Genomic DNA, 13498 nt, shown 5'->3' with positions numbered 1-13498 from the left:
TAACCATTTGTATTATAATTCCCCTGGGAAAAAATTTAAAAACACTGGCTCCTTTACAGCTACATTGACTTAACCAATGGTGTGAGTTTGGGGCGGGGCTTTGTGTTATTCTGACCAATGGGAGACGAGGGGAGTGTTTGGAAACCTGCAGACAGCAGTGCCACAGAAATAATGTAGCCTACTCACTTTAAATAGTTCTTTAAGTACTTTCAAATAAAAATGTATAATTTAATGTTAAAACTCAAACGAGTAAAAAGACCTTTAAAGCATTTTACGGTTTTTAATGGAGTTTTTAATGGAGCTTCAAGAATCCATTATTTGTGAGTGTCATATACATTGAGCAGTACAGTTCATATTTTAAATTTCAATCTGTGCTTATGAATGTTAAATAAAATCATGCTGTGCATATCCGTGGAAGCTCATTTTAAGTTCATATTGCAACACTTGGGATGTATCAACCATCTTCACACCACCTCAATGCTCCAGCTATGGATTTCTCAGCAGAGACGATAATGAGAGCAGACACTGTCACATCAGACTCAAGGGCTTTCGACAGGTCAATTTAATAAATGTGCCTACAGCATCAGAAAAATCAGCTGGGCTGAGAAGACAGTTCTTGAAAGCTTATAGATTCAAACAGAAATGCCTGCTGAACCAGACTGCGTTTCACACTCAACTTATACAAATACAATATGAAATCCCTTGCTTTCAGTTGGCAGTCAGACTTGAATATGAATTAAAGTTTTCTCCATTCTTCTCTATTGCCCTTACTGATATGACGTCAATGTCAAAAGAATTGGCAGACATAATGCTCAACCGCCACTCTCAATTTACATAAAATTTTAGAAAGTTCAGGAGATTTTTATACCAGTAGCACATATTGTATAAAATTGTTACAAGCTTTCTGAGCTTTCAGTTACAAACTTCTTTACATGACCCTGTTTACTTTCTCAATTCACTTTGTCAGTGAATGGGTGCCGTCAGAATGAGAGTCCACACATATAATCACAATAATCCACAAGTAATCCACACCTCTCCAGTCCATCAGTTCATGTCTTGGGAACTGAACATCTGTGTGTTTTTAAGAAACAAATCCATCACTAAGACATTTATTTAAACATAAAACTGTTGTTTCTGGCTAAAACACCAATATTTATAATATTGCTATCTCTCGTCTGAATCAGGAGAGAAATATGCACAGAGTGAAAACAGTCCAAAACAGCTCTAAACAAATATGCAGGTGATGGACTTTTCAGGAAGCGTTATTATGGAACTGGTATTTTCACCAAAAGTGATGGTTTGAAGTTAAAACATCTTATTGGTGGAATTGTTTCTTACAAACACACAGATTATCACAAGATGTAAACCGATGGAATGAAGTGGTGTGGATTTGATGTAGAGTTTGGACTCTCATTCTGACGGCACCCATTCACTGCAGAGCATCCGTTGGTGAGCACATTTCTACAAATCTGTTCTGATGAAGAAACAAACTCATCTACATCTTGTAGTGTTATGTTGTTGCAGAAATGCACAGATTTCATGTTTTGTTCATCCAGACCAGAGAAGCTTTACAGAACATGTACTGTTCTGGGGTCTGTGTCTTTTATTATTGAGACATAACGATTTCTGCCTGGGATTCTTTCAGACATGTGTCCTTTGTATGCCACCCTGTGATAATCAGGACTAAAACGTAATCCTGTTATCATCGGTTTTGTATTGTGAATGCACAGGCCAGGATTGAAACATCACGTGTGTGGAGCCCAAGGATTGAGCCTCTGGAGGAGGTACAGGGGAGAGGAACAGGAAAGGAATTATTCTCTTTGATCCGTTCCCATGGAGCATTTGGCTTTGGTTTTCCTCCACACATAACCTTGAACAATGAAGCAGGAAGAGAAAGAGAAAGAACGCCTGGGAGGAAGAGGGAGAGGACAGCAGTGGAAAAAAATGGGTGAACGAGGGTCAGAGGCAGATTATACCTGAGAGAGATGTATTGTGTGAAATCCACATTTCCATGGTATGGTGAAACCTAAAAGTGGAACTTTGGAAGTCCACGAGTATGTTTTGGTGTGTTCAAAGTATTGCAGACAGTGTTGGGGGTAACACGTTACAAGTAATTGTAATCAGATTACTTTTTTTTCCAAGTAACTAAAGTAACACATTAATTTTAAATTTACAATGAAATATGTGTTACTTTTTCTAATAAGTAACACAAGCAAGTTTTTTCACCTCTCCTGTCCCCATGTTAAGAGAAATCGTGAGTGAGGCACTTCCTTCTGCCTGAGGTTAATTCATTTAACTTTTGGTGTGAAAGAGCCCTTACAGTTGCCAAAAATACAACTTTTTTGTTTTTGTTATTAAAAAACAAATAGGCAAGCCCAGCTCAGGTGATAAAAAGTAATGCAAAAGTAACATAATGCATCACTTTCCATAAAAAGTAATTAAGTAACGCAAAGAGTTACTTTTTTATGGAGTAACATAATTGTAATGCATTACTTTTAAAAGTAACTTTAATAGTAACTTAAAGTAAAAGATATATAATTATTAAGTTTCTAATGATAAAAATAATAAAATAAATACATGAACTGGCGTAAGTGTGGTTTTCAACAGATTTTTGTATTAGTTCCCCAGAAACGCGTATATACTATATGCTGTAAATATAGATATCCATATTTTAAAATAAAAAGAGTAATTAAGAAAGCATAAAAAAAGCACTTTCAGCTATTTTTTTTTATTAAGAAAATATTTTTATTACTTTAAATCAGGGGTCTCCAACCCTGCTCCTGCAGAGCTACCATCCTGCAGATTTCAGCTCCAACCCCAATCAAACACACCTGAACCAGCTAATCAAGGTGTTCAGGGCTACTTGATAATTACAGACAGGTGGGTTGCAGCAGGGTTGCAACTGAAGTCTGCAGGACGGTAGCTCTCCAGGAGCAGGGTTGGAGATCCCTGCTTTAAATAATTTCATTCAACAAGAATGCATTAATTTGATCGAAAGTGACAGTAAAGACATTTATTTTAAAAAAGATTTCTATTTCAAATAAATGCTGTTCCTATTCTACTCATCAGAGAATCCCTAGAAAATATATATCACAGTTTCCACAAAAATATGAAGCAGCACATCTGTTTTCAACATTCATAATAATAATAATGTTTCTTGAGCAGAAAATCAGCATATTAGAATGATTTCTGAAGGATCATGTGACACTGAAGACTGGAGTAATGATGCTGAAAATTCAGCTTTGCGTCACAGGAATAAATTGCATATTAAAATATATTTTTGAAACTGAACTAATATTTTATAATATTAATGTATTAATATTTAAATAATAATATATTTTTGATCAAATAAAGGCAGCCTTATTGAGCCTTAGTGAGCTTAGTGAATATTATTGTGTACAATGGTGGACATTTTTTTAAATTATTATTTTGTGGTGCCGTCTGTATTTATTTTAACTATTTTATCTATTTTATTATACCGCATCATAAATTATAGATGTAATCTTTATTGCTGAATTGCAATTCAGTGACTTCCTTTTATTCCGTATTTTATACTTCTAGCCCTCTAACCTTTTGTTCAAAGCTTATGTGGACCCTTGTAATTTGCATCCTAATTGACTCAAAGTTCATTGTCTTTACTTGGATGTCCATTTACTATTGACATGACCAGAATGCAAAGCACACAATCATCCCCACCAGCTCATCATCACAAAGCAAACAACTCCGACCTAAAACAGAAGGAAAGAGAGACGGAGAGCTTGCCAGGACATTGTACTTCAAAATGACATTGAAATTTAACCATCCATTATGGTTTAGATTAAAAAAAAAAATGTATGCAGAACATTACTACATAAAAGTACTTTTCAAAATGATTTGCATTTGTACTTTCAGAAAATGTGCTTTGTCCTTGCAGGGGACGTTGGCAAATGTCATTACAGCTACTCCATTAAAACAGCTGTGGAGATTTTTCCCAGGTAACAAACAGCCAATTGAAGTTTCATTGATTTACAAAATGTTGGCTGACATCCAGAGGTTCACATAAGGACAAACTAGCAATTAGTTGACCCAGATGACCTGAGAAACACATCAAAGAGGTGAAGAAAGGGTGATCGATAAAGGATCCTTTGTTATGGCAGATAAGAACAAAGAAAAAAGAGAAGTTGATTAAAAATGAAAGGACTCGATCCATAGGCTCATCAGTAAGTACATGGAAATTGTTTCCTGTTTGCTGGAATGTATTTTGTCTGTTTATGAATATGACAAGGGCAGAATTATGAATAAAATAAAATAAAGTTGTATTAACATTAAAATAATTATTATTTGTATTATTTGCAAATCTTAAAAAAGTCACCTCATCTGAACCAGGGGAGAAATATACAAAGATCAAGTACATCACACGCAAAACCAGTCTAAAACAGATCTAAACAAATATGTTGGTGGATTTTGATGTAAGAGGACAAAAAGAGATGGACTTTCTCACTGGATGAAGCGTTATTATGGATTATAGACTCATAGTTTGGCCTGAAGTAATGGTTTGAAGTTGCATTTTCTTTTTTTTTCTTTACAAACACGCAGCTTTTCACTTCAGAAGATGTCAACTGATGGACTGGAGTGGTGTGGATTACTTGTGGATTATTGTGATGTTTTTATCAGCTGTTTTGACTCTCATTCTGACGGCACCCATTCACTGCAGAGGATCCGTTGATGAGCAAGTGATGTAATGCTACATTTTTCCAAATCTGTTTTGATGAAGAAACAAACTCATCTACATCTTGAAATGGTCTGAGGGTGAGTACGTTTTCAGCTAATTGTCATTTTTGAGTGAACTATTCCTTTAAGAACATTTCCCCCATATATTCTTAAGTGTATCCGGACACATTCATTTAGAGATTTGTGTAATTCCCATTATTCTCATTGCAGTAAATGATGTACAGAAACTGAATTTCCTTGAGCGCTCTAGGAAATGATGTCAACCATGAATAATCAGACTGATGTGACCGTGACTGGCTGTGCCAGTTCCTGTACCTGTGCAGTCGCCAGTGTGGCAGCAGTCCTTACGGCAGGACTTTTTGTCCTCTGCCTGGCTAATGAGTTTCCCCCTCCACTCTTCATCTGTAGCTGCAGGACATTTCTCCATCTGGAACAGCAGTCTTCCTAGCTCTTCTTCATTTACGGTGTTCTAATGTCATACTCGCAGACAGCCTTGTAGCAGTGCTGTGAGCGGCCCATATTTTAGTGCTGGGTGCAAGTGTAGCGTAGAGTAAATCTTTGGCTAGAGACGTTCTTATTTTCCTTTTTCCCCCGAGACTAGATATATTGCAATAGAGTGCAACAGTGACTGCCCATTTTTTTCAGCAGCCTTGATCCCTGAAAAATATTTCCTTTTCTTTGTCTCGAACCAACCAGCTTCAGAAGATGTGCAACTATAAAGCTATACAAACTATAGAAATTATATATAATGCTATTTATATTTACAATTAATAAAAGTCAATATAAGCCAATCACTGTCTGTATAAAACAGCTAATATTTGAAGTTTATTGCAAAATATTTAAACATATAAAAATATATACTTATACTATGATTGTTATCTGCATTGCCTCGTTGTAGGGCAGAGACTCCAACAGCAACTCACTGATTGGTGGATCTCTTTATGGGCATTAGTGTAGTTTTTACAGCAATAAAACACACTAGAAAAGGTCAAATTGTATGTACACATTGTGTACACACACACACACACACACACACACACACACACACAGACACAACTCCAGTTCCAGAAAAGTTGGGACGTTTTGTGAAATGCCATAAAATCAAGAATATGTTATCTGTTCATTCTCTTTAACTTTTATGTAATTGACTAAAGTACAAAGAAAAAAAATTCCAATGTTTTCACTGACCAACTTAATTTTATTCTGTAAATAAATTGTAGACAAATGTTGATTTTGATGGCTGCAACACACTCCAAAAACGTTGGGACAGAGGCACTTTTAACACGGTGTCACATCAACTTTCCTTTTAATTACAATGTTTCATTGTTTGGGAATTGAGGATACTACAAAATTTTTGTCCAGTCTCGCTTGATAGAAGACTTCAGATGCTCAGCAGTCTGTGATCGTCATTTTCTGATTCTTCTTTTCATGACGGAGACAGGTCTGGACTGCAGGTAGGCCAGTCTAACACATTCACTCCGTCTATGAAACCATGCTGTTGTAGCATATGCAGAATGAGAGCTGGCATTGTCTTGATCTAATAACCATGGACTTCCCATGAAAGACATCATCTTGATGGCAGTATACAGTGAGGAAAATAAGTATTTGAACACCCTGCTATTTTGCAAGTTCTCCCACTTAGAAATCATGGAGGGTCTGAAATTGTCATCGTAGGTGCATGTCCACTGTGAGAGACATAATCTAAAAAAAATCCAGAAATCACAATGTATGATTTTTTAACTATTTATTTGTACGATACAGCTGCAAATAAGTATTTGAACACCTGTCTATCAGCTAGAATTCTAACCATCAAAGACCTGTTAGTCTGCCTTTAAAATGTCCACCTCCACTCCATTTATTATCCTAAATTAGATGCACCTGTTTGAGGTCGTTAGCTGCATAAAGACACCTGTCCACCCCATACAATCAGTAAGAATCCAACTACTAACGTGGCCAAGACCAAAGAGCTGTCCAAACACACTAGAGACAAAATTGTACACCTCCACAAGGCTGGAAAGGGCTACGGGGAAATTGCCAAGCAGCTTGGTGAAAAAAGGTCCACTGTTGGAGCAATCATTAGAAAATGGAAGAAGCTAAACATGACTGTCAATCTCCCTCGGACTGGGGCTCCATGCAAGATCTCACCTCGTGGGGTCTCAATGATCCTAAGACAGGTGAGAAATCAGCCCAGAACTACACGGGAGGAGCTGGTCAATGACCTGAAGAGAGCTGGGACCACCGTTTCCAAGGTTACTGTTGGTAATACACTAAGACGTCATGGTTTAAAATCATGCATGGCACGGAAGGTTCCCCTGCTTAAACCAGCACATGTCCAGGCCCAACTTAAGTTTGCCAATGACCATTTGGATGATCCAGAGGAGTCATGGGAGAAAGTCATGTGGTCAGATGAGACCAAAATATAACTTTTTGGTCATAATTCCACTAAACGTGTTTGGAGGAAGAAGAATGATGAGTACCATCCCAAGAACACCATTCCTACTGTGAAGCATGGGGTGGTAGCATCATGCTTTGGGGTGTTTTTCTGCACATAGGACAGGGCGACTGCACTGTATTAAGGAGAGGATGACCGGGGCCTCCTTCCCTCAGTTAGAGCATTGAAGATGGGTCGAGGCTGGGTCTTCCAACATGACAATGACCAAGCACACAGCCAGGATAACCAAGGAGTGGCTCTGTAAGAAGCATATCAAGGTTCTGGCGTGGCCTAGCCAGTCTCCAGACCTAAACCCAATAGAGAATCTTTGGAGGAGCTCAAACTCCGTGTTTCTCAGCGACAGGCCAGAAACCTGACTGATCTAGAGAAGATCTGTGTGGAGGTGGGCCAAAATCCCTCCTGCAGTGGGTGCAAACCTGGTGAAAAACTACAGGAAACGTTTGACCTCTGTAATTGCAAACAAAGGCTACTGTACCAAATATTAACATTGATTTTCTCAGGTGTTCAAATACTTATTTGCAGCTGTATCATACAAATAAATAGTTTAAAAATCATACATTGTGATTTCTGGATTTTTTTTAGATTATGTCTCTCACAGTGGACATGCACCTACGATGACAATTTCAGACCCCTCCATGATTTCTAAGTGGGAGAACTTGCAAAATAGCAGGGTGTTCAAATACTTATTTTCCTCACTGTATGTCTCTGTACAATATGCCTCTATGTCAATAGTACCTTCGCACATATTCCAGTAACCCATGCCGTTTGCACTGATGCACTCATATATCATGACAGACGTTTGCTTTTGCTTCTGTCGCTGATGAAAGTCTGGATGGTCCCTTTAGTCTTTGGGACTGAGAACGCAAAATCCATTTTTCCCAGAAACAAGCTGAAACGTGGACTCATGTTTGTACTCGTGTACAATTATTTCCACTGTCTTTTTGAAAAAAGGAAAAAGGAAAGGACGTGAGGCCAAGCATGGTGACCCATACTCGGAATTTGTGCTCTGCATTTAACCCATCCAAGTGCACACACACAGCAGTGAGTAGTGAACACACACACACACACACACACACACACGTCTGGTTTGCTATCCTTGTGGGGACTCTCCATAGGCGTAATGCTTTTTCTACTGTACAGACCGTATATTCTATTGCCTTACACCTAAACCCAGAGGTGTAAAAAGTACTCATTGTTTTCAAATTTTACTCAAGTGAAAGTACAAGTATCTGGCCAAAAACATACTTGAGTAAAAGTAAAAAGTACAACTTTAAATTGTACTCAAGTTTTAAAAAAGTAGAAGTACTTTTTTTTTCTGACAGACATACAGAAGTTTGGTTAAAGGGAGAAAACGAAACAAAATGCAGTGGCACAGGTCAAACATATATCTAGTGCATATAAATATGACTTTTATTTATCAGATGAACACAAACTAAGATCTAAATCATCTAAACTAAATCATCTCTCTTTGTAAAATAAGACAAGTATGGGACTTCCAAAAATGACACTTCAAAAACTACACAAAGTGAATATGACAATAACTCATACAACCTCTGTTAATGAGTGTCTTAAGTGAAACGGTAGGCATATGTAAGAAAATTACAAATACTAATATTTTAAACTTGACCGTCGTGTTCACTTTGTGTGGTTCCTGAAGTGGTCCTGTCCTCTTGCATTACATGGACTAAAAATCTTTGTTTGTGTTCATCTGAAGAAAGAAAGTGATAAACATCTGGGGCGACATGAGAATCTTAATTTTTGGGTGAAATATCACTTTTAAAAACAATGTGATGCAGAGGTTAGAAACATATTCCAGACAGAATGCAAGAATGGGCTGAATTAATGAAGAGAGTCATAGAATTAAAACATGCAATATTAATGTTTTGAAAGGCCACTTTTTTGTGTTGTCTACGTCACTGTCTAAAAGGATAATTAATCTTTTAATTGTTTATTTGGGGAATTTTTATTTGGGCATTTTCTCAGCAAATATACAGAAGAAAAAAACCCTCCAATAATATTGTGAACTCTTAGGCTATTGCAATTTCTAATATTGGTTTTCTGTTTTAATATATTTTAAAATATAGTGTATTCCTGTGATTTAAAGCTGAATTTTCAGCTTCATTACTCCACTCTTCAGTGTCACATGATCCTTCAGAAATCATTCTAATATTTTGATTTATTATCAGTGTTGAAACTCTTGTACTGCTTAATATTTTTTGGAATCTTTTTTCTTTGATTAGACTAATAAAAGACTAATAAAAAGCATTAATTAAAAATATAAATATTTTCTAACAATGTAAGTCTTTACTATCACTTTTTATCCATTGAACACATCCTTGCTGAATAAAAGTATTAATTAAAAAATAAATAATTACTGACCCCAAACTTTTGAATAGTAGTGTATATTGTATCACAAAATTTCTATTTTGAATTAACACTGTTCTTTTTAACTTAACCAAAAAATATTAAGCAGCACAACTTTTTCCAACATTGATTATAAATTAGCATATTAGAATGATTTCTGAAGGATCATGTGACACTGAAAATTCAGCTTTGCTTCACAAAAATACATTATATTTTAAAGTAGGCCTATATTAAAATAGAAAACTTTTATTTTAAATTGCAATAATATTTCACAATATTATTTTGTGAAATAATATTCAGTATTTTTTTTTATCAAATAGATACATCCTTCATGAGCCTAATCCCAAACCTTTGAACGGCAGTGTATTGTACTGTAAAAATGTTTTCTCAGGTAACCTAAAATGTACATCATTTAGTTACATCAAGGGTCAAATCAAATATAAATAGCACATTAAAGTTAAAAGTTACACACTTTTTTTGTGCACGCGCTGTACAGGTCTGGTATAAAGAATGTTTTTGCTCAGGTGGCCAAAATGTCCGACCAATAGAAAAAAAGTTTTGCTCAGCAAGTAAAAAAATTAGAGGGAACATTGCATGTGGCTACATTTAACACCGCAGCTTGACGGTTTCTTATGCAATGCCATCTGAGGGCTCAAAGGTCATGCATATTCACCTGAGGTTTCCTGCCTTGCCCTACACAGACTGAGATTCCTCTGTATTCCCTGAATCTTTTCACAATATTGCTGGTGTGTTTGTATATATATATATATATATATACACACACACACACACACACACACACAAATTTCTCTATGGACTGTAACTGTTGTGCTTAAATTATTAAAGTATATACAGTATCTCGCAGAAGTGAGTACACCCCTCACATTTTTGTAAATATTTTATTATATCTTTTCATGTGACAACACTGAAGAAATGACACTTTGCTACAGTGTTAAGTAGTGAGTGTACAGCTTGTATAACAGTGTAAATTTGCTGTCCCCTCAAAATAACTCAACACACAGCCATTAATGTCTAAACTGCTGGCCACAAAAGTGAGTACACCCCTAAGTGAAAATGTCCAAATTGGGCCCAAAGTGTCAATATTTTGTGTGGCCACCATTATTTTCCAGCACTGCCTTAACCCTCTTGGGCATGGAGTTCACCAGAGCTTCACAGGTTGCCACTGAAGTCCTCTTCCACTCCTCCATGACGACATCACGGAGCTGGTGGATGTTAGAGATGACCCACAGATGCTCAATAGGGTTTAGGTCTGGAGACATGCTTGGCCAGTCCATCACCTTTACCCTCAGCTTCTTTAGCAAGGCAGTGGTCGTCTTGGAGGTGTGTTTGGGGTCGTTATCATGTTGGAATAGAAGGGAGGGGATCATGCTCTGCTTCAGTATGTCACAGTACATATTGGCATTCAATGAACTGTAGCTCCCCAGTGCCAGCAGCACTCATGCAGCCCCAGACAATGACACTCCCACCACCATGCTTGACTGTAGGCAAGACACACTTGTCTTTGTATTCCTCACCTGGTTGCCGCCACACACGCTTGACACCATCTGAACCAAATAAGTTTATCTTGGTCTCATCAGACCACAGGACATGGTTCCAGTAATCCATGTCCTTAGTCTGTTCGTCTTCAGCAAACTGCGGGCTTTCTTGTGCATCATCTTTAGAAGAGGCTTCCTTCTGGGATGACAGCCATGCAAACCAATTTGATGCAGTGTGCGGCGTATGGTCTGAGCACTGACAGGCTGACCCCCCACCTCTTCAACCTCTGCAGCAATGCTGGCAGCACTCATACGTCTATTTCCCAAACACAACCTCTGGATATGACGCTGAGCACGTAGGGGTGTGCAATATTGAAAAAAAATGATATCTTGATATTTTTGGGGAGTTTTTCGATAACGATAATTGGACGATATTTTGTAGAGTGTGTTATTGTGCTGTTATCTGATTACCGTGGACATCTGCAGTTTTTGATATTCTTCATATTTTGTGTGGTCAGTTCACATAGTGATAGAAATTAATCTTTTCATATAAGTTTAAATAGATTTTTACCTTTTATGGGCAATTTTACCTTTAATAAAGACATTTTTTTTTCTAAAAGTATGCATCTTTTGAGTCAAATTGTTACATTTAATCAGTCAGTTAGAATAATAAGACATTTAGGCTGTTACCAAACAAATGAAACCAGTATCAACAAAATGATTCTTTGCAGAAGTTGCATCTGAAGTGGCATTTAGATGTATTTACACACTGTTTAGGTCATGGAGTGCTTTAACCTGCAGTTACAAATAATGTTTTGATATTTTAAACAAAACATTAAATACTGATATTTGAAATTATTTTAAAATGAACAGATACTTTGAATTTGAAATTAAAATCGCCAGTAGGTGACAGCAAGTCACTGTTAACAAGCGAGTCATTGCAACTAAACTGAATCATTTAATGGTTGATTCATTCAGGAAGAAACATCGTCATGTTGCTCAGAGACGCAAAAAACAGTGCTGTAGCTGTTTGGAATTATTTTTGGTTGGCGAATTGGAGCAAAAACAGGCAAACGTAAAACGTAAGTCTCTTAATATTAACTTATTGAACTGTTGTATAAAATCAATATCACAATCATGCTTATTTTTGAACAAGAAATTTTCTGCCCTCATATCTTGAATTTTGTGATCATTCTTAATGCATTGATAGACTGAATCATGCAGTGAAAGAACACTCTAAATGCGCACGCACACTAGTCTAGACTTCACGTAATGAATGCGTGCTCTCTGTAGGGGTGTTTTGTTTTTGCAAAATACTCGATAATGTCAAATTGCACATCATTAAAAACAACAATTACGATAATAATCGCAGACGATATATAATCGCACACCCCTATGAGCACGTGCACTCAACTTCTTTGGTCGACCATGGCGAGGCCTGTTCTGAGTGGAACCGGTCCTGTTAAACTGCTGTATGGTCTTGGCCACCATGCTGCAGCTCAGTTTCAGGGTCTTGCAATCTTCTTATAGCCTACGCCATCTTTATGTAGAGCAACAATTCTTTTTTTTTCAGATCCTCAGAGTTCTTTGCCATGAGGTGCCATGTTGAACTTCCAGTGACCAGTATGAGAGTGATAACACCAAATTTAACACACCTGCTCCCCATTCACACCTGAGACCTTGTAACACTAATGAGTCACATGACACAGGGGAGAGAAAATGGCTAATTGGGCTCACTTTTGTGGCCAGCGGTTTAGACATTAATGGCTGTGTGTTGTTATTGTCATGGAAGTAGACTCAGGACAGATGTTAGTATATTAATGAAAATACTTTAAACAGAATGAGTTCAGAGAGCAATATGGGTGAATGGCAGGTGAGTTGATCTTCCAAAATGAACTTGCAGATGAGCAGAGAAATACTTGAATTGTCTTTGCTTACAGGAGATTGGGGACTTGCAGGAGAGCATACACCTCAGTAATGGCTGCACAGAAGAAAGGAGAATGACGATGGAGAGGAGAACAGGAGGCAACTACAACAGGTAAGTCTTTCGGAAATCCAAAGCTTGTGGAAACCAGGAGTGTCCACTTCATTGAGACGAGACCAGACCATGTGTGAGACTGAGGTGTGTGCTTATGTACTGTGGCTAAGTGGCTGTGGTGATTGGGAACAGGTGCAGATGATTAGTTTTCAGGTGAGGGTGCTCTTTGTGATGACGTGGTGAGGAATGACAGACAGATCCGTGACAGTTATTTTGAGGGGACAGAACATTTACACTGTTATACAAGCTGTACACTCACTACTTTACATTGTAGCAAAGTGTAATTTCTTCAGTGTTATGACATGAAAAGGTATAATAAAATATTTACAAAAATGTGAGGGGTGTACTCACTTCTGTGATATACTGTATATATATATATATATATACATACACAAAGCAGCCTTTTAACCCATTTTGGCAAACATTTTATTTATATAT

The sequence above is a fragment of the Onychostoma macrolepis genome, chromosome 23, assembly GCF_012432095.1.
Source record: "Onychostoma macrolepis isolate SWU-2019 chromosome 23, ASM1243209v1, whole genome shotgun sequence".
Lineage (NCBI taxonomy): Eukaryota > Metazoa > Chordata > Actinopteri > Cypriniformes > Cyprinidae > Onychostoma > Onychostoma macrolepis.
Note: the sequence above shows the minus strand (reverse complement) of the source record.